This window comes from Protopterus annectens, chromosome 15.part0 (genome assembly GCF_019279795.1).
Source record: "Protopterus annectens isolate FY-2018-M chromosome 15.part0, PAN1.0, whole genome shotgun sequence".
NCBI lineage: Eukaryota > Metazoa > Chordata > Ceratodontiformes > Protopteridae > Protopterus > Protopterus annectens.
In genome coordinates, this window is record NC_056749.1 from 391,492,992 (window position 1) to 391,514,816 (window position 21,825).

At 41.8% G+C, this 21,825-nt stretch overlaps 1 protein-coding gene across 1 annotated transcript in view; it reads right to left on the reverse strand.

Moving 5' to 3' along the window:
• The window catches only part of APOOL (apolipoprotein O like), a 511,508-nt gene that overhangs the window by 431,105 nt on the left and 58,578 nt on the right, over positions 1-21,825 (reverse strand). The window lies entirely within an intron of this gene.

Sequence of the window (21,825 nt, forward strand, 5' to 3'; positions counted from 1 at the left end):
GGAGGTCTACTGTTATGCTTACAAATGCTGGAAAAAAGGTGTCAAGACATGTAGCGCGTGAGCTGGTGACATGCTTTTTTTCCTCTGCAAACAAGTAAATCCTCCAGCAGTACCAGTCGTTGTGCATACATGGAAGTAAACATGCATGCAGGGGGTGGCACAGCAAGCTCTCATTTTGGCAGGCTAGGATTAAAGCAGAAAATTCCCTGATGGTTGCCTGGATGACAACTGGTGCCAGACAGCGAGACAGACGGTTGGCTGGGGGAGGGATAGAAAAAATAAGCATGCAAAATTAAATCATCCTTATAGTAACAAAGATGCCTGGTCAGGCATACTCCCTCTTCAATTGACTGTCCTCTGAAAACAACGAAAGTCAGAATCAGTTCTTAGCATCTGATCTGCAAGACAAAGAACAAGTCCAAATTAAGTATAAGGTAGACAGAACAGGGAAATAGTGCTCCCCAACTAGACAGAATGAGAACGGGAAAAAAAAAAACAAATAGACTACTTCTAAAGCACAGTGTTACTGCACCGATTTGCACACATGCAGAAACAGTGCGCTTGTTTATAAGTACCACTCATCAGAAAAGCTATTCTGATCTTTCTTTAAACCCTTGGTTCTCCAATAGCAAGATTATCTTCAGGGCTCTGATATGCTGACTAATGCACTCAGCTACAATGCTAATGATGATGTTCTTAAATGCTGCAATTAACCTATCCTTCTAAAAAATGAGTCACCTAGAGGTCAGTTAGGCAGTTGGGGCAGGTTTCGCCAGAGCTCAAGTGCTGAAAGAGAAATCCGACACACACACACAAAATGCATGCACATAAGCACAAAGACTGTCACTTCACTGCAGTTTGGTATTCTCACTCAATGCCCATGGTAAACTGAACAGGAAGTCATCAGCAATCATGGTTTTAGTCTCACTCCTATATAAAAAACACCCTAACACTTCTGCTGCCCTGTTTCAACATTCTATTTAAGGGTTCTATCACAATTAAGGATAAAGTTGGGGAAAGGAAACAACTTTGCCTGCTGCCCTTCTGCAACATAAAAAAGGGATAATAAGGTAGTGTTATTGAGAACCATCACTTAAGATGCAGCTTATAAAGGACTTGGCTGCTAAAACAAAAGAATGATGGTCACGTCAAACTCCATGACCCTCAACATATGCCCATCACATTAAATCAAAGGGATTTTCAAAAATCAGTCACATCAGTAACACCAACTCAGAGATGGCCCTATAAGCCAAGCGCAGGTCACCCCTTCACAGTCTGTAGGGGACAGAACACAGACGGGGCCTTCAGTCTTTCTGCACAAGACTTGTTTGTGTACCCTGCAATTTCTTGGTGAGAAACCTCTTGAGTTCTCTCCAACTACTGCAGGGGTCTGGTGAAGTACATGAAAAGGGAGCATTGTACTTAATTACTGGTCTGATGAGGGCAGAGTGTAATGGAATTATAACTTCCTTAGATCTACATGTGATGCCTTTACTTATCAGATGTGTCACACAGAAGGATGTCCTTACTACTGTAGACACGTGGTGGTTAAAGTTCAGATTGCTGCAACCATAGTACTCAAATCATGTACCACTGGGTCTAGGCTTGGGGGGGGGGGGTGCTGTCTATAATATAATTAGGGATGTCAGCTTTCCAAAAAGGAATAACGATGCTTTTTTTTTCCCTTTCTTGCATTTAGCTTTAATCCATGGCTTTGACACCAATCACTTGTCTGCATTAACCATGTCTGCAGTATATCATCATCGTCGAGAGATTCTGATTGCTCCTAATATGGGGTCATCAGCGAACTTGTTTAGCCACAGGCCATCCGAGTTTGTCTGGACTTCTGAGAAAAAAAATTCCAAACAGTAAGGGGCCCAGCACAGAACCCTGTGATATGCCACTGGTGACTGTTCTCTTGCTAGAGGTGAAGTTACCCACTTTGACAGTATGTGTCCTGTCAATGAGTCAGTTGGCTACCCATCTGATAATGTAGGGGTAATTACCAACTGGGAGAGTTTCTCTATAATACTAGAGTGGGTCAAGACAAGCAGTATGCACTCTTTCCCTTGTCCAGGGCCTTGGTGACTTTTTCAAAGAAGTCAACTATGTTTAACAGGCATGATCTACCTCTAACGAATCTGAACTAGATTGGGTCCAGAATTTGCAGACTACCCATGTCCTTGTTAATGTTGTATCTTTCGGCTTTTCCCGGTTAGGGGTCTCCACAGCGGAACTCCAGTCCGCTAATGATTGGCAGTAGATTTTTACATACCGACTTGCCAGGCCTGACGCACTTCAACGAAGGTATGCCCATTCACGCATGTCTCCACACAGAAGACGCTTTAGCTGAGAATCGAACAGGACAATGTCTTACTGTGAGGCGACAACGCTACCGCAGCACCATAATGATTCTTTCCGTGGCCTTGCAGATGAGGCTAGTCAAGCTTATGGTCCTATAATTCCCAGGGTCGGTTGACGGTCCTCCTTTGTGCAGAGGGATTACAGTTTTTGTCCTCCATTCCACTGAAACATAGCCACTTCTCAGGCTGTGATTAAACAGGGATCAAGTGGGTCTAAGTCATGTTTTAAGTTGTAATCTTGGATGTTGTCTGGTCCCACTGATAATGGGCTGAGGAATAGTGGCAGGTATACTTTGGGGGATGACTGGTGGGGACAGGGTGGTGAAGTTTTATCAAGTCTGTCAGCTAACAGGTTGGCTATTACTTCTGGTTGAGTATTGGTGGTGCCATCCACAACCAGTTCAGTGCACAGCTGGGTATTCCTTTTTAGATTTTGGACGTAGTTAAATAATGCCTTGTGATAATCCTTGTCTAGGAAGGCTATTTTTGCTCAGTGATTTGCTTTGGAGGACTTGAGATCTCTAATTTGTTTCTTTAAGCTAAAGAGGGATTTCTTCATCTGCTGAGTCAGTTCCCTCTTTGTTCTTGGACATTAGTTTCTTTCTCTTATTGTATAACCTGTTTACAATAGGGGTCCACCAGGGTGGCTTGTTTTTTCAGCAAGACCTGGTTTTAATCCAATCAGGTACAGCCAATTATATACAACTGCTTAAGTGGTTATACAGGGCATTGGTGTACACCTCTGCATAGGGATTCAGTGTTCTCTGCATTTGAGGGGGCTTTGAAACTTTTTATACCATCACTTAGTAGGAGGTCATTTGTCTTAGAAAAATTCTTAAACATTTTGTAGCTTGATGGGGTATCCGGTCTTATAATTACAATGAACAAGACTGATTTATGGCCTGATCTTACCAGGGATGACATTACATGGGGGAGGTGGTGCAATGCTCTACCATGTTAGTGAGTACCATGTCGAGGACATTTAAGCCTCTTGTGGGTGTGTCAACAAGCTATTCTACAGCATCTGCATTGACAAAGTCCAAGAACCTCTGGGCCAGCATGTTTGTGGTCATGTATGTTTCCCAGTCGATGGTAGGATAATTAAAATAACCCACGAGTAAGGTGTTTGGTTGTATAGGTTCATAGGTTCATACTAGGCTATCTGCCCTGGGGCATTTATAAGCCTAGCCCGATTGTGTTTGGCTTATGCCACCCCTTGATTTGAGTATACTGTGCCCTTTTTAAAGTTTAGTTCACTGTGCCTCTGTCTAATAGTGACACGGAAGTAATCCCTGGGACAAACCTACGATCCCCCATCCACTCATCAAGATTCTTCTTGAAGAGAGTCAGTGAGGTGCTCTGCCTAACATGAATTGGAATTCTATTCCAGAGCGAAGGGAGCCTCTGGGTTATGAATCTGTCCCTCCAGCATGTTCTATTTATTTCTGTGCTGAGGTTCAAGTCCCTTGAACGCGTGGCTCTAAGGGATTTAGATTTACTGAGGTGGAGCATGTCCATTAATTCTGGGTTGGACATAGCTTTATATGTCAGGCATAGATCGCCTCGAAGTAGGCGGTATGCAACTGAGTAGAGCTGGAGTTTTTTTTAACCGAGCAGCATATGGCATCTGTTTGAGTCCCTTGATCCTCCTGGTGAGGTACTTTTGGGGTCTTTCTAATTGCTGCAGGTGTCGGGTAAGGTACATCCCAAAGGGGGCATTGCATTCTATGATGGGCCAGATGAGGGATGAATAAAAGGGGCACGATTACCTCTCGATCTAGATGTGAATCCTTTCATGATGAGTTGGGCTATGTAGAAGGTCTTTCTAACCACTTTGGCAATGTAGTTGTCAAAGGAGAGATTGCTATCAACTTGGGTCCCCAGATCCCGAATTCCTTTCTCTGTACTTAATGGGTTACCACCTATGTGGCAATTTGTGGGCACATTGTTTTTGCCAAAGGGTATGACTATACACTTTTTGGCATTTAGCTTTAAACCATGGCTTTGGCACCAGTTATCAGTCTCTGCGAGACCTTTTTGAAGGATGTTTGTGTCAGCTGGAGTGTCAATTATGGCGCCCAGTTTGCAGTCATCTGCGAACTTGGTGAGCCATAGTCCTCCCACGTTGGCCTGTACCTCATAAAAGTAAATACCGAACAAGAGAGGTCCCAGGACAGAACCTTGTGAGACGCCACTTGTGACCGGTTTCGAGTCTGACATGGCCCCAGCAACTCTGACTCTGTGGGTTGTCTTTGAGCCAGTTTTCGACCCATCTTGTGACATAGGGGTTTATATTTAGGCTGGAAAGTATATCTATGATGCCTGAGTGGGGTATTGTGTCAAATGCCTTTGCGAGGTCGAGATAGGCTGTGTGGACTACCTTCCCTTCATCTATGGCCTTGGTGACTGTTTCGAAGAAGTCGACCAGGTTCAAAAGGCAGGATCTGCCCTTGAAGCCAAATTGGGTAGGATCTAGTGTCTGTAGGTCCCCAATGTCTGTTTATGAGTTCCATGATGATCCTCTCCATAGCCTTGCAGACTAGACTAGTCAGACTTATGGGGCGATAGTTTCCAGGGTCGACAGAGGCGCCACCTTTGTGGAGTGGGACCACTGTTGCTGTACTCCATTCTTTGGGCACATATCCTGTAGTGAGGCTGAGACTGTACAGCAGTTTTACTTGAGGGATTAGTTCTTCTTGGAGTTCATGTAGGACACAACCCGGGACGCCATCTGGTCCCATGGAAGCAGTGTTTTTTTGCTTTGGAGAGGGCAGCCTTCACCTGAGCATCAGAGATGTTTGGGAGGCTGCACTCTGCCAGGATAGATACTTGCTCTTTTGGGGGGGAGAAGTTTGCACTGAACCTGTCTGCCAGGATATTGGCGATGTCTGTGGGTTCAGTGTATTTTTTGTTGTTTAGAATCAACTCAGAACAAGTCTGGGAGTTGCATCCCAGGTTCCTAACATAACTGAAAAAAGCCTTATGATTGTCTTTAGTGTCCTGTGCAATTTTTCTCTCGAAGCTGGCCTTGAAGGATTTTATGAGGGATCGTAATTTTTTGCTAGTACTGATCAGAGATGCCTTCCCTTTTAGGGATTTAGCTTCCTCCTTCTGTTGTACAGTTTATTTATGGCTGGGGTCCACCAGACTGGACGCCTGCCTTTGGATGACTGGGTCTTGATTTTGTTTGGGATAGCATGATCCATGCATTCCTGGAGATGTCCGTAGAATGCGTTTATACAGGATTCTGCAGTTTGGGCCATAGTTTCCACTGGCTCTGGGGTCTTGAAGGATTCCACTTCGGTTTTGAGAAGTGTGAAGTTCGCTTTTGAGAAGTTTTTCACTGTGATTTTCTGTGCTGGGGGTGTGGTCGGGATGTGGATATCCAGTGAAATTACTTTATGGTCTGATCTTACCAATGAGGGATATACTTCTGGTATGGAGCATAGAGTCCCCATGTTGGTAATTATCAGGTCTAGTATGTTTTCCCCTCTTGTGGGAGTCTTGACTAGTTGTTCCATAGCATTTGAGTTTATAAATTCCAGGAACCTTTGGGCTAAGGTGCTGGGGCTTGAGTAATGCTCCCAGTCTATGTTTGGGTAGTTGAAGTCACCCAATATAATGGTGTTCGGAGGGATCTTCATGTTCTCCAATGTTTTCAGGAAAGCCGAGTGGGATTCCTGACTTTGAGAGGGTGGTCTGTAGGATGCTATAAACTGAAAAGCAGTCTTGCCCACTGTCAGTTGCACATGGATGGTCTCCGATACTTCGTGCAATGCCACTAACCTGGAGGTGTGGATATCCTTGATAAATATGGAAACTCCCCCTCCTTTTGTGGTTCGGTCCGGGTTTTGGGGTCGAAAAGCATGATATGAGGTATAACCTGGTAGTGCTGGGGTGCTCTCTGGAGCCTTGAACCAGGTTTCTGTCACTGCACAGATATCGATGTTCTCCATACTGAGGAGAGCTTCGAGTGCATGCATCTTGAGGTTAAGACTTATGGCGTTTAGCAGCATTACCCTTAGTTTCTTGTTCCTTGTGCTGTCTATGGAGGTGGGTTTGACTTTTGAGCCTTGCCTAAAAAAGGCACTATGGGGGTGGCAAGAGCTTTTGCCAATATCCGAAAGCCCAGGGGTGACAGGTGCAAGCCATCTCTAGCGAAGCAGCGTGGCTTGTCGAGCATGTCATCCCAGGCTGACAGACACTGGATCCCCTTTGAATGACACCAACATTTTAGCCAATTGTTAAAATCGATCATTTTGTCTTTATACTGTGGCATCATTCTAGGTGAGGGTAAGATGCTGCTCAAGGTCAGGGTCATACCGGCCTGGGCTACATGATCAGAGAGCTCCTCTATGTCTCTTTTCATGTAGTCGAGGGAGGTACGTCTCAGGTCATTCACGCCAACATGTACAATGACGGAGTCATATTTATATTTGCTTTGGAGTGACCAGAGTGCTTGCGTTATGTGGCGGATCCTAGCGCCCGACAGGCAGCTCACTGTGACCTTCTCTTTATTCAGCCTGGTGAGCGGGACGTCAGTGTGTCTGACAATAGAGTCACCTATTACAAGAGTATCAGGTGTGTTATTCAGCCTTAAGGGCTGTGACTGCTTGGCACACTGACTGTGTGCTATGTGTTGTACGTGTTTTGTTTTGGGGTAGCGTTTGCTTGGATGTCTGCTTTGGAGGTCTCTGTTGCTTACGTAGATTTATATTTAGAGCCTCCGAGTATGTTTTTATGTGTTTGGTTCACTGTTGTGGTGGGACTATGTGATACTGGAATTGTGTTGTGTGAGGTTACCTTCTCCTCCTGACTGGTTACACCAGTTTTGAGATGAGAGAGCTCAGCCTCCAGTTTGGCAATATGGTTGCATCTCTCACATATATTGGAACCTGTTTGGAGGAGGAGAGGGTTGTCCGTGTACATGAGACAGTTGTAACATTGCCTCAAAATTCCCAGATTCACCAGTTGGACTGGAGAGGAAACCATTGACTGACCTTTGGACATGCTAGAGTAATATAGGGAACTGAATTAAAACGGACCAATAGGGGATAAGGTAATCGTAGAGCGTATAAGAGTAAGTAGTGCTTATGGTTTATTAGTGCTAACTTGTAAAATTACTTATTTGGACCAGTGAGGGGCCTTAGAATGAGAATACGGTGTTTACTTTGAGAGATAGAGCAGCTCTAATGGAAAAAGTGAAGAGCAGACTTCGTGGAGCCAGGAATACTTTAAACCCAATTAGGCGGCACTGCCCGATGTTGCGCTATGTGCAAAAACGTGCAAAAGAGGGTTTTAAGAGAGGGAGATCAAGGAGTTAGGAACTGACCCAAAATGGCCAGTAAAACTACAGTTTCAAGGCAGTAACCACTCCCACAGGGGCAGGCAGGCTGCTCAATGTTTATCACTGCCACTGATGAACACAGAGACTTCCCTTTAGCCCAAGCAAACAATGGCCTCCAAGAAACTTACAAACAGTTCAGAACAGCAAATCTGTAACTGAACTTTTTTAAATCTCAGAAAAGTGGGGAAAAAAAGCAAGATTTTTTTGTTTTTTTAAGGAAAGCAGAGGTTAACAGGTATCAACAAGTTAGAACAGTGCAGTAAATGACCCCACACTTGAGTGCTAGGCCAGAGACAGATAAAATGCAAGTTTTAAGAAAAAAACGATTTTAAAAATAAGTGCAGGCAGGAAATTCAATAATCAGCTCTAGGTTGTGTTCTAAATACAGTTACCAACACAGAAATCAAGTTTAACAAGCCAGAAAATGCTCAAAAGTAGGCGGCAATGCAGAAAAACTTAAATAATCTGAAGCAAAATACTTAAAATCTCAAAAGTGGCTCCTTTCTTCTCTCAGCGTTTTCTCCTCTTGGTGGGTGCTTCACCAACAGCCAACAAATCTGAAAAGACGCCAAAACCACGAGGCAATTGGGTTTTAAGAGATGGAGATCAAGGAGTTAGGAATTGACCCAAAATGGCCAATAAAACTACAGTTTCAAGGCAGTAACCACTTCCACAGCGGCAGGCAGGCTGCTCAATGTTTATCAAAGCCACTGATGAACACAGAGACTTCCCTTTAGCCCCAAGCAAACAATGGCCTCCAAGAAACTTACAAACAGTTCAGAACAGCAAATCTGTAACTGAACTTTTTTAAATCTCAGAAAAGTGGGAAAAAAGCAAGATTTTTTTGTTTTTTTTTTAAGGAAAGCAGAGGTTAACAGGCATCAACAAGTTAGAACAGTGCAGTAAATGACCCCACACTTGAGCGCTAGGCCAGAGAGACAGATAAAATGCAAGTATTAAGAAAAAAAACGATTTTAAAGATAAGTGCAGGCAGGAAATTCAATAATCAGCGTGACTCCAGTAAATCCAGGTATGCGTATCCTGTTTCATGGTGGGTGTTAGGCCATAGCAACCTTATCGAAAGTCAGACTATGTGTATTCTGTAGAACAGACTACAACTCACCAGTGTTTATTCAAAACACTACTTCAGAAAAAGCTTCAAACACATTAACAGAACAGCAGTACCTCAGAAAATCTAAACACATCTGCAGTGTTCCGTCAGAACATAAAGTGTCAAAAAAATTCACTCTACAAGATACCAGTGTAAAAGACCTTATCCAGTTAACAGCAACATACTTAATCTCCAAAGCAAACAGACTTTCAAGTCTCCAGTGTGAGATCACATAACCAAGAAACAAGAAAAACTTTTAAAAAGCTGCGAGATGCCAAAACATTTTCTTAAAGCAACTTCAAGTTCCTTATGTAAGTTACAATGCATATTCTAGCTAAATTAGACAGTATATCTCAGAAAGAAGCCAAAGAAAAACTACCACCAACTTTCCAGAGCAAAAAAGAGTCCAACAAAAATAAAAGCAAATAATCCAAGAACACTGATGTACCCACGACTCTCCATGTTAAAAACTTAATTTATTGAAGGTCATAAGCGCTTTTGCAGCTACTGCTGCTTCATCAGATAAACACATTGAACCAGAACTTGCTTTTAAGTGGAAAAGTGAAACGGTGTTAAATCACATGACCAGAGCATTTAAAGAAATACTGCTAAAATGCATGTTATTTAAACACATAAAAACATTTACATATAACTGCAACATAAAAACTGTATAAAAATACATACAAAACTTCCTATGAGCAAGTAAAAATACCACTTTAGTTAACAAAAATCAAACCTATATAATTACAGATGCAAAAGCAAATACTCTCATCTGGCTAATAGTCTTGACTTCAGTTTGGGTTTAATGGGCACAACCATCCCCAAAATCTCCCCTCAGCCTGATAATCCACTTAGCTTCCATCTGTTCTGTTTGATCCCTTATATCTCCACCCCTTACAGTCCTCACACTCTGAGGGCTTCTTGAAAAAGAGGGTAAGACTTGGTTCCCTCCAGTTTGTTACTGTATTAAACCACTGACATATTGTCTGTTTGAACTGCAACAGTCCCCTGAGGAAGAGCTGTCTGAAAGGCCTGCAACGCAAGAAACACCGCTCTTATCTCCAGGACACTGAAGTGCAAGTTGGCCTCTAATGGGGACCAAGTACCTTGGACCATCTTGCCCAGATAATGCCCCCCCCCCCACACCTCATCTGGGAGGCGTCTGTGGTCACTTTGGCAAAACAAAGGGACAAACATGAACTTGTTCAGAATGTATCCACCAAAGACGATCCAGTTCGCAAAGCTTGGTGATCAGGACTGGGTCTGACAGCAAGTGGTGAAGGCTAGACCACTGGGGAGCCAATAGTCATTGCAGAATTCTCATATGTAACCTGGCTAAGTTATAGAAGCTGTCATGGACCCTAGAGCTTGCAAGAATAATTGTGCGGGAACCTTCTTTCTGGGAATTAACTTTTAAACCTGAACCACAATTCTCTGATGTTCTTAAGGAAGAGATGCTATCATTGTTTGAGTATTCAGTACTGCCCCTATGAATTCTAAATTTTGTGTTTGGGTCAAATTTTGACTTTTCTAGATTGATCCACACAGATGTTGAGGGTGTAGTCTCTGGCTACTATTAACTGGTCTTTAGTTGAAGTGGTTATGAGCCAGTCATCCAAGTATGGAAGAACTCTGAATCCTTGCAGTCTCAAGTGAGGTGCTACTACTGCCATGCATTTGGTAAACACCCTGAAGGCTGTGGTGAGTCCAAAGGGCAGTACTCTGAATTGGCAATGACTGGCTCCCAGCCAGAAGCGGAGGAGCTTTCTGGAGCATTTGTCCATTTTTATATGGTAATATGCATCCTGAAGGTCTATCAAGCACATCCAGTCTTTCTTCAGAAAGGGGAGAATAGACTGTACTGTGACCATCCGGAACTTTGTTTGCCAAACCAACTTGTTCAGTACACTGAGATCCAAAATTGGTCTCCAGTCCCCTGTCTTTTTAGCAATAAAAAGAACCTTCTAGAGTAGGTTCCGGATCCTTCTTGGTATGGCGGGACTTGTTGGATGACTTGCTTGTCCAGCAGCTTCTGGATTTCTTGCACTGTTGAATTCCTCTGATTGGGTGGGGCATCGGAGATTTTCTTCTGAACGGGGGAAGTTGAGAAAAGGGAATACTATAACCTCTGGATACAATCCATTGCACCCAGGAATCTCTTTTTCAGTTTAGCCAGGCATTTATGTTCAATAATATGCATCCCCCAACTGACTCCAGAGGAAGACAATCGGGCTTCCCATCAGGAACACTGAAATGGCTTGCATGGGAAGGAATCTCTGAAACCCTGGTTTTGCAGACCACCTCTACCACGATGGCGGTGTCTTCAGTCTTTGTTCCTCCCTCTGCCCCCAGGGGAGGGAATGCCCTCTGTGTGCATCTTGGAAAGGCCCTTAGGATTTCTTGAACCACATTTTTCCACCACTCCTCTGGTTCCTAGAGAATGACCTTTGGAGGGGTGGAAAAATGTACACCCACAGCAGACATAATCTTACCATCCTTCTCATACCTGGATAAAGTCTATTTCACTTTTGGGCCAAACAAGGATGTTCTGTCAAATGGAGCACTGATGAAAGAAGACTTCAATGGTTCTGCAAAATCACATAGGCACATCCAGGCATGTCTTCTTATGGCTACACCCGTACCCACTGCTTTATTCGTCCCTTCGGCTGTATGGGCAATTACCCTCATGGAGAAATTGTACACAGACTGCAGAGTGGCCAACTGGGAAGCCACTTTCTCATGGACTTTCTCAGCTACAGCTCCCGCCAGGGTGTCTGACAACTCTTAATCAGATCCCATTGGAGTCTGGTGAAATGTGCCAAAAAATTCTAGGACCTTATGGCGAAGGTCGATGAAGCTTAGACCCACTCCCCAAATCTGTCCATAGCTAGAGACTCTCTGCTGAGCAGATGAGCAGAGGAACTTTCCTCAGCAAGTTCCTTTTAGTGGCGGCTGCTATGACCATAGCATTTACAGCTAAACCCTTGGCCCAAAACTGTCTTCAGGGACAGGTAGCATCTTATCTGGTCTTTTGGGGATGTGCTCGATGGTGTCTGGAGCCTTCTACACTCACTGTGAAATCAAATGAATGAGTGCATCAGCAGGTGGAGTCACCCAAGAGGTAGAAAAACAGGTGCCAAAAGCCTGGAGATAAACAGATTCCTCACAGAAAGGGTTTTCTGACTTCCAGCCACCCCTCCGTTTTAAAATTTCCAAGTCATCGCCAAATAAGACATCTTCAGGGGGTGACCATAGGGACCCTTCACCCTCATCGAAATCTGCATCTTCAATGACTGATTCCTGGGGGGAATCCAAGTGCTTCCTCTTGCACTTATCTTCCTGAGGAACCGCCTCATGGGGATAATCTGGGGAGGTATCAGAAGAGGATAGTACCTGTGCCTGTGACACCTGAGGCTTCAGCACCTGCTGCCCCAGTGAAGAGGCATGAGGAATAAATGAAATAGAGGGAGGTACTTGTCCTTAGAGGGAAAGCGCCGACTGAGTCTCTACAAGAGAAAGGGCCCTCTGCATAGCCTCAAAGGCCAGCCCCCCTGAAGATGGAAGGGAGCCCGGAACCTTGAAAGATTGCCTCTGAACCGGGGTCACTCCCGGCTCCGAAGAACCAACCCTTGAGACCGAAGCTGGGATCAGACTAACTGTAGCCAAAGCTCCAAGGAGTAGGGACAGCTCTGAAAATCCTAGAGTCAAGATCTGACCCCCAAAACCAGCACGGTAGCCAAAGTTCCGGCAGGTCTCCGATTCAGAAACAACCGCTCAGGGTAACTACTGGCTCCAAAGAAGCGAACAACTCTGGAGCCGGAACAGTCAACATCAAGAGATCCGGAACAGAGGACTTTAGGACCTTTGAGGAGGTTAGAGTAGGAGTAGTTAACAGTGTAAAGGAAGTTTCAGTACCAAGACCTGAAAGGGTTGGTACCGAACTGGGGCCTGAAAGCCCTCTAGCCCATAAAATTTTGTTAACTAACCTCTGCACGTCAAGTTCTAAAAGGCTCTTGGTGGAGTGGATGGATGATGCAGCAAGAGACTTAGGCCTCTGCAAAAATACTTTTGGGAACTCCCCACCAAAAGGATCAATTGACAGAGAGTAGGTAGTTCTAGGCAAAGTGCTCTTAGCAGGTGAGGCAGTAAAGTCCTGTATCAAGACCTTCGACGTCGAAGTCTTAAAACTGCAATTAGTGCCAGAGTGGATGTCGGCGCCGGAGTATCAGAAGCATAGGCCTATGGTTCCGTGGGGACTTTCAGAACCGAGGTCTTCAACTTCTTGGCTTTCGGAACTGCCACAGAGGTTGGAACAGAAACACTTCTTTTCTTAAATCTTTCCATGGAAGACGAGGATGAAGGTGATGAAGCATCAGTCTCAGCTTTATCTACAGAGGATAAGGCTTCACCAAATGCTGAAGGAAAAAGTCCTTTTAAAAATAAGCTTATTACGCCTTTCCACTAAAGCCCAGTGGCTAAAGGTGTGACAAATGCTGCAGTCTTCCTGTAAGTGGTAGAGAGACAAGACAATACACACATAAAGGAAAATCTGATGATGGAATTTTAGGGCCACACTTCTGGCACTTTTTGAAACCAGAGGGTCCTTACCCTTCTCAGTCATACCAAAGTGAGGAAAGCAGCTAGAAAAATTAAAGAAATATCACTTTACAAAGAAAGAGAAAGTGATCGTGAAAAGGATATTTTTACTACCTTTTTATTTTTATTTTATACAGGAAGGAAAACAGGGAAAAAAGGGACTATTAACAATGATGGTCAAAGAATTACACAAGTGTATACAGGGACAGGAAAAGACTACAAAAGAGATGGGGGGAGCTATCAGCAAGGATAGTGGGAAATACACAAAAGTGTAAAAGGGAACAGTATCAACGATGACACTTGGAGGAATACACTAAGTGTAAAAAAGAAAGATGAAAAGGGAAAGAGGTGGAAACTGTGAGGAAAAAAAAAAAAAAAAATTAACTAAACCCACTAGCGCTTGAGAGTAGTAGCTAGACGCAACCATTTTTGGAAAGCAGCAAATAAGATCTGAGATGATGAGAGGGATTCTGGGTATTGGTGAAGCTCGACAGGTTTTGGCTGGTGCAAACTATAGTGCGCCCAAGTCGGTTCTGATATCTGAAACGAACACATCTGTCAAGGATAAAACGAAGACTGCAAAATTTAAAGTCAATGCTACATTTTAGAATCGACAGTACAGTCAAAAGTTCAGATCCCATGAAGTCACAGGTTTAACTCTAGTAATAAGTGTACATACTATGCAAAAAAAAAAAAAAAAATTCACATACTTGTATAAAGGACAGACAAGTAAAGTTCCAGAATAAATCAGTTCAACTCCAGTAATAAATGTGTACATGTAAACAGTTCACGACTGTATATATTTCGTGCAGAAAATTGCAGTTTAACAAGCACACCAGAGGCATGGACTAACATAATTGAGTTATAAGAATACTGGCAAGCTCAGCAAACTGTATTAAAGACAGTACTGTATGCCATAAAACAGTATGGTAAACATCAGTTTAATATTATTAGTGACAGTTTTAGGTACTAACAGTTCTTACTATTTATCCAAAAAATGGTAGACAGTAATGATAAATCCTTGCAGCATTCAGTAGTACTAAAAGAATTAAATGACTGCAGCTAAAGAAACAGCTACGTTAAGACAGTGGGCAGAGAACTGCACACTGAAAAGTAAATTACGACCCCGACAGTCACAGAATAAATGTAGAAAGTTCAACAGTTAAGATTAATTTTATAAAGGGGAAGTGCAAAAAATGTTAAAATATTAATACAGTGCCAGATTACTATTTTAGTTTCATTTGAGGTTATGACAGGGAAAAACAATGCCATGGAGGTTTCAGTTCGCTTTAATAATGAAATTGCAGCCTTTACATTTCACTGTAGTACTTTACAGTTCAGTTACAGACTTGCAAGAGCATATTTATTAGTAACATTAGTTTAGCTCACTATAGTACACTATCAGTTTGCTGACAGAAAAAAGTAAGTAAAGTCAGGGCAACACGCAATGCTATCAGGTTATAATTGTTAAAGCAGCAAATGTTATTTTTAGGACCTGATGCCGCTTTTTTGTGCTTTACAGATATTGCTCCAGGTTGATTTTCCAGTTTAAATTTTAAATACAGTCAAGAAATATATTACATCAGCCACCCAGCCTTGCACAAGAAATAGGAAAGGGTGGTTTGGAAGGCCTAAGTGTATCCAGCATTCAAGGACTCTACGAAGCCCCTTCCAATACCTGTGACTGGGACAATGCAGAGTAAGGCCTGAACTTGGCAAGAGCTGTGGTGCACAACTCAAGTACAGTAAATGTGCATTTTTAAGTGAGTTTCAGTTATCTAAACAAAAGTATTCTTTAAAGTTAAAATGTGTATACAGCACGTGTATATTTCTTCAATGTTTAAATGTGTTTCAGCAATCTAAATTCTTTGAAGTTAAAATGTATAGATAACAGATATGCATTCATGCAGATCAGAGTTAAAGCAACAGTACTAGTTTTCAGTTTATGACAAAAAAGGTATTCCTTTACTAACAGTTTAGTCTCCAGAATATAACATTGCCAGATTTCAGTTTATGTTTTTACACGTGTTCAGGTAACAGTGGGAGAAAAGATATTCCTTCAGTGTTAGTTTACTTAGTTTCCAGATTTCAACAGTTATACACAGCTATTTTAGATGTTCAGTACACATATGTATCACTTTACTTAAGTTCAGTCATGGTGCAGAATGACACTCATTCGCTTATGCTTTCAGCATAGCACATTTCAATCAAATTTCAGAACATAACATTAACACACAGACATTTCCAACAGTATTGCTTCACATTACTCAGTCATTAGCTTTAGCCTCCACAAAGGAAGGCAAATTCAATTGAACCAACCAACTACTGACCTATCACCATATTATCCCCCTTATCTAAAATTCTAGAAAAATGTAATCATAATCAGCTTCTCAAACACATAATTCAAGACAACCTGTTAATTGCCACCCAACATGGTTTCCATAGTCACCACAGCACCTCTACAGCTCTCATTTCATTTACACAGGATATTGGCAAAGCACGGGACAATAAACTAGTCTCACGCCTCTTGCTTGAGCTATCTAAAGCCTTTGACACAGTTTCCCATACCATTCTGCTCTCATAACTTTCTTCCCTTAACGTCTCCTCTTCTACTATACTATGGTTCTCCAGTTACCTCTCCAACAGATTCCAATCCGTCAAATGGCTTTCTGCCTTCTCCCCCTTCCTTCCAATCCAAACGGGTGTCCCACAAGGGTCAGTCCTTGGACCTCTCCTTTTTAATATCTTTACAAATAACCTACACCACTTCCTGTCCAAACTTCTCACTAATACAATACGCAGACAACTCCACTATTATCTAGTGCTCTGATAACCTTCCCCACCTCCTTGCTCTTACTCAAGATTCCTTCCTTTCAGTCGAAAAATGGCTGACCAATCAACTACTTCTCAATCCTAAAAAAAAAAAAAAAAACAACTCTACTCTCCCTCCCCAAATCCCTACAGCAACACAAAATATCTTCACAGTATCTTCTCTTAATAATACACTTATCTATGATGAGCCACATACTAAACTTTTGGGTGTAATCATAAATGATCAACTAACGTTTGACATACATATTCAGCAAGGCATCAAAAAGACCCACCAAACACTTTGTCTCTTATACAGGCATACAAAATAGCTCACTATTAACACCAAACGTTCTCTAGCACAGACTTTCCTTCTCCCAACCTTACTTTATGCAAACCCTATTCTCGCCAATATTCAATCCAATCTATTAGCTAAACTTGAAACCACCTACAACAAAATAGCCAGATTCACTACCAACCACCCCTATAGCTCTCACCACTGCATAGCTTTAAAAGGCCTACAATGGCTTGAGCTACATAACCAACTCCTTCTTTCCCAACTCCACCTCACACACACACTATCTTAAATCAATCCTCCTGCTGTCCTGCCCTCATCACTCCCTATTCTCCTAAGCGTAACCTACGCTGCACAGACCTACACCTCTTAGACATCTACAAACCCACTAAAAATACTGGCAAACTTTTATGCAGCCACTCCATCGTTAATACCTGGAACAAACTTCACTTTTCTCTAAGAACAAATGGCAACTTCCTTAACTTCAAAAAAACTTCTAAAGGACTTTACTCATTCCTGGACCTGTCCTTGTCCCACTCCCACCTAAACTACTCCCTCTCATCTTCTCCTTCCCCTCTCAGCTCGCACACTTTACCACAACTATTCGTTTAAGGTCTTTATGATATTCTACCAACCTCGAATTTCTCTCGGATGGTAACTGTTAGATAGAATCTAACTTTTTATATTATATTTATATACTTAATATGTACCATGGCTGTTTAAATCCTCAATATTACTCTTGTAATCCAACATGTTCATTTATAAGTTGTATTCTGTTTCTCCTGTATATATACACACTTGTATGCTAATATTGTATAATGTTTTGTTTGTGTTTGTTCATATGTGGAGCTTTTCTCCTTGGGTCTCTGCAGCCCAGTTGGATTAACCTGATTAACGGATGTCAAACAAATAAATAAACAAATTAGTTTTAAGGGTAAAGTGACAACACAACATACATTTCTAACAGCATTACTACATCACCCTTCACATTATTCAGTCATTAGTTTTAAGGATAAAAAGTGACAGAATTATTTTTAACAGGCTTATTAAGACAATTATTACTACAAATTCTTTAGAGAATTTATTTAATATACTTCAGGAATAACAGGTCAGGCTTAACTTCTTAATTTACAGAATGCAGTAAAGTAATGGCTTTCGGCTTTTCCCGGTTAGGGGTCGCCACAACAAAATTCCAGTCCACTAATGATTGGCAGTGGATACTTACAGTGCTGAGTTGCCAGCCCGATACTCAACCTTCAGAGAAGGCACACCCATTCACTCACGTACCTACCTGCATATGTCTTTAAACATCACTCGACCGTGGGGAGGACATGCAGACTCCACACAGAAGGCGCTCCAGCCGAGAATTGAATGGGAGAACCTCTTGCTGTGAGGCGACAACACTAACCGCTGCACCACCGTGGCCTACCATATACCTTACATAATTATTGTATATGAAATACAGAAAGTATAGGGGCATAGGTTTTAGTAAAAATACTTCTACTGTTACAGCACATAAATATTTGCAGGATATTTAAGACAGAAATTTAGAAGGAAGACATCTATTACAACACACAGAAATTAAAAGGTAAATAGTACTAATAGTAACAAATCTAGCAGAAACATTACAGACACATGTTAATACAGTACATGGTAATTATGCTTCAACATGCTAAAAATTGTTCTTAAAGATATGTATATTATACGTGTAAAAAGAGTAACAGTTATAACATGTTACAGAATTGCCCAGTTAAGAGACTTCAATCCAAACAGACCATAAATGCTCAAAATTAAAACTGCAAGCTTATTTACCAGATTAAAAATATATATATTAGTTCTAGTGATTATTATAGTATCCTTGTAAGACCACATTAACAGATTTATAAAGTAATTACATAATTAAATCCTATTTCAGTAACTTCAGGGACAACTGTTACAGAATAAATCCAACACAAGTTTTGTTTGTTTGTGTCTTTCGACTTTTCCCAGTTCGGCGTCGCCACAGCGGAAACTCCGGTCCGCTAATGATTGGCAGTAGAGTTTTACGTGCTGGCTTGCCGGGCCTAAAGCACAACCTTCAACGAAGGAACGCCCATTCACTCATGTCGCCACACAGAAGATGCTCTAACTGAGAATCGAATGGGCAACGTCCAACTGTGAGGCGACAACGCTACCACAGCACCACCACCACAGTAATAAATCCTACACAAGTACGGTTACTAAAAAATAGACCTTGCATAGGACTAAAAACGTAAGGTTAGACCGGTGTCTTCATTTTATATTTCATATTTTACAATAACTACAAAATTAAGATACCTGTGTGTGTTCAGGTATCTTCAGGAGTTGTTAGGTCAGGTGTCATTTAAATGTACAAAAATACAGTATTCTCTTTGCATAAGTCTAGAAATGCAGCCATATTAAAGCAGGCTTTCACAGTTTGCATACATTTTCAATAAATGCACTTTCAAATCAGTGAAAATAAATTTCAGTTAACAATACTGATAAATGTACAGCACATTCTGTTCTTGAGTATAAACACACCTTGTTTGTATGCTAGCCAAGGCTAAAGAGGCATGTAGAAATTTACAGGGTTTTGGTATTATTAGGAGATACTTCAGAAATAGTTAATTTGGACCGATATGCAGAAAGTCATGGTAGTGCAATTTTCAGGAGAGAGTACAGACACTCAGCTATTAGTGCAGAAATCAGTTCAAATATCAGGCATTTCAGAATATTAATTATATTATTCAGGAGGAAAAAATAAAAATGCAGAGGACTGTTTCAGTTTATCAGCACTGTTATTGGAAACAGTATTCAGATATTGCTGGCATCTACTTTCACTGTACATAATAAAAGCAATCTTAATCAAACTAAATGTTGAATTTATTTTGAAAAGTACATTTAGCCCATAAAGAAGGGACTGGGACCTCATTCCAGTCTCTTCCAGTTGTTTCCAGCTCATTCCAGTATTATTAATTATTTCAGTGGGGGACCTATAGATAGCTATGATGTGGTAGGGGGCTTTGCCTATAGTTAACTGGTCATGGAGTAGCTCAAGAGAGTCATACTGTATGACCAGTCTCGAGGTGTACCTATCCTTAATGAAGATGGCTACACGTCGTCCTCTGGTTCTTTCATGCTCAGTTTGTGGTCTGAACATATGGAAGGCACACCCAGGGTGCTTTCTGTGCCTTTGAACCATGTCTTGGTGACTGCACAGATGTCAGCATCTTTCAAAGCGAGTAGTGCTTCCAGTTTCTTGTTTAGACTCCCAGCATTAAGCAGTAGTATCTAGTACCTTGAATTTATCTAGAGAGGATTTTGTTATGTTGAGAGGTTGGTTATTTTGACACTGCCCAAGAAAGACACAATAGGGGTGGCTAATGCCTTTGCCAGTATCCAAAAGCCTAGAGGGGACCGGTGCAGACCATCTCTGGCAAAGCAGCATGGCCTGTCAACAATGTCTTCCTAGGCTGACAGATACTGGATGCCATTGGACTGACACCATAAGCTAAGTCCATTGTTAAAGTCATCATTTTTTGTTTGCATTTGGCATCACCCTTGGAGAAGGTAGAATGCTGCTTAAGGCTAGGAATTGTACCTGCCTGTGACAAATAATCTGACAGCTCATTCATGTCTCTCTTCATATAATCCAGTGAGGTACATCTCAAGTCATTCAATGCTACATTAACAATGACAGAGTCATGCCAGTACTTGTGATGATTCAGTGACTTGACAGATCCTGGCACCAGACAGACAGCTAACTGTAACCTGCTCCTTATCCAGCCTGGTGAAGGGAACATCCATGCGTCGCACAATGGAGTTAACTATGACCAATACATTAGGTTTTGTGGTGTTACGCCTTATGGGCTTATTTGTTGAGACACTGGTGTTTGTATTATGTGCTGCAGTTGTTTTTTGCATTGTGTGTGCAAGTGGTTTCTGTTTGGGAGGCCTCTGATCTTCAGCTAAATTACTAGCAAATAGCTACCTCCGCACATGTGGGTTTATTGAGAAGGACAATGGAAGAGAGAATCCCCTTCAACTTTGTCAGGCAGAATTCTAGTGTAAAATTTAATATCAACACTTACTAAAGAAACACAGTGATAGTTTGATACATTTAAAAAGTGTACCTGTCATGTTCGGATAAAACCAAGATGGCAGAACACAGAGATGGGGGATTTACGAAACACTCATCATAAAAGGAAATGAAAAAGGTTAGTTGAGATTCAGACAGATGAGCTTCTAGCCTGATACAGTAGAGCATTTATCCCAACCAGGCTCACAGCCTTAATCTTCCTGTGGGGGTGGGGTGCAAAATGGATTTATGGACTTCTTCCACTAGGACCGGGGAAGTCAGGTAGTTTTTTTCTTTGACAGTCAAACAGGGAGAGAGGCCACAGCTATTCAGAAAACAGCTAGCCTGGTCAGACCACTATGTTCCTACTTTCTGCAAGCCGGTATAAAAAGACGGCCTGATATCCAATATCATTTGTTGAATTCTGTTTATAATGTCTTACCTCCTCAACTGAGTGGAAATACCAATATACATTAACCACTCAACTAAAAATTCCTCTGGATCAAGCTGCAGTTACTGTTTGTTCTAAATAAAGTCAAGAATTTCACTAATAGCCAAACTTCGCTGCCAATGCTCCTGTATGACTGTTTAAAACTCCTCTGCATTCCCACATCTGGAGGACCTTGTTGCAATGTTACACTTAAGAATGCTCGAGATGTACTGTCCCATAAACTATGCCACTTGAATGTTTTAGTCCATTTACTAAGGCTTTGAAGTTCTAGTTTAAAGGAATCTCAAGATATTTTTATTAGGAAACTCTCAACTGGCTTACACTCTTATGTATTCTTCAAATCCCCACTTTATCTTTTCCATTATCTCAGGCTGCCTAATAATTAAAAGGGTCCAGCCTCCAAAGGTCTACTGTGCTTACCCATTTCTGGGAAGAAAAAAATTGGAAAGACAAGTCAATTGGGTTTGTATTACCTCAAGACATGTGAATGCTTGACCGACTCCCAGACATCAGTCAATAATCAAGTCTGCTATAACAATGTGCCTTGACTAATATAAAAGGTAATTTACCACCTCAGGTGAGACCATCCTCCAACTGTCTTGCAAACCTAAGTGTTCCACAGCCCACAATACTGCCCTCTATGAGAAAATGGGCTAATCCACAGAAAGTATGGCTGTGCAAATTAATTTACTAAAACAGTATACATTTGAATCAATCAGTGTTGCAGTACTCTAAGTTATATGGGTTATATTTTGCCAAGGACAGGACAGCTAGCC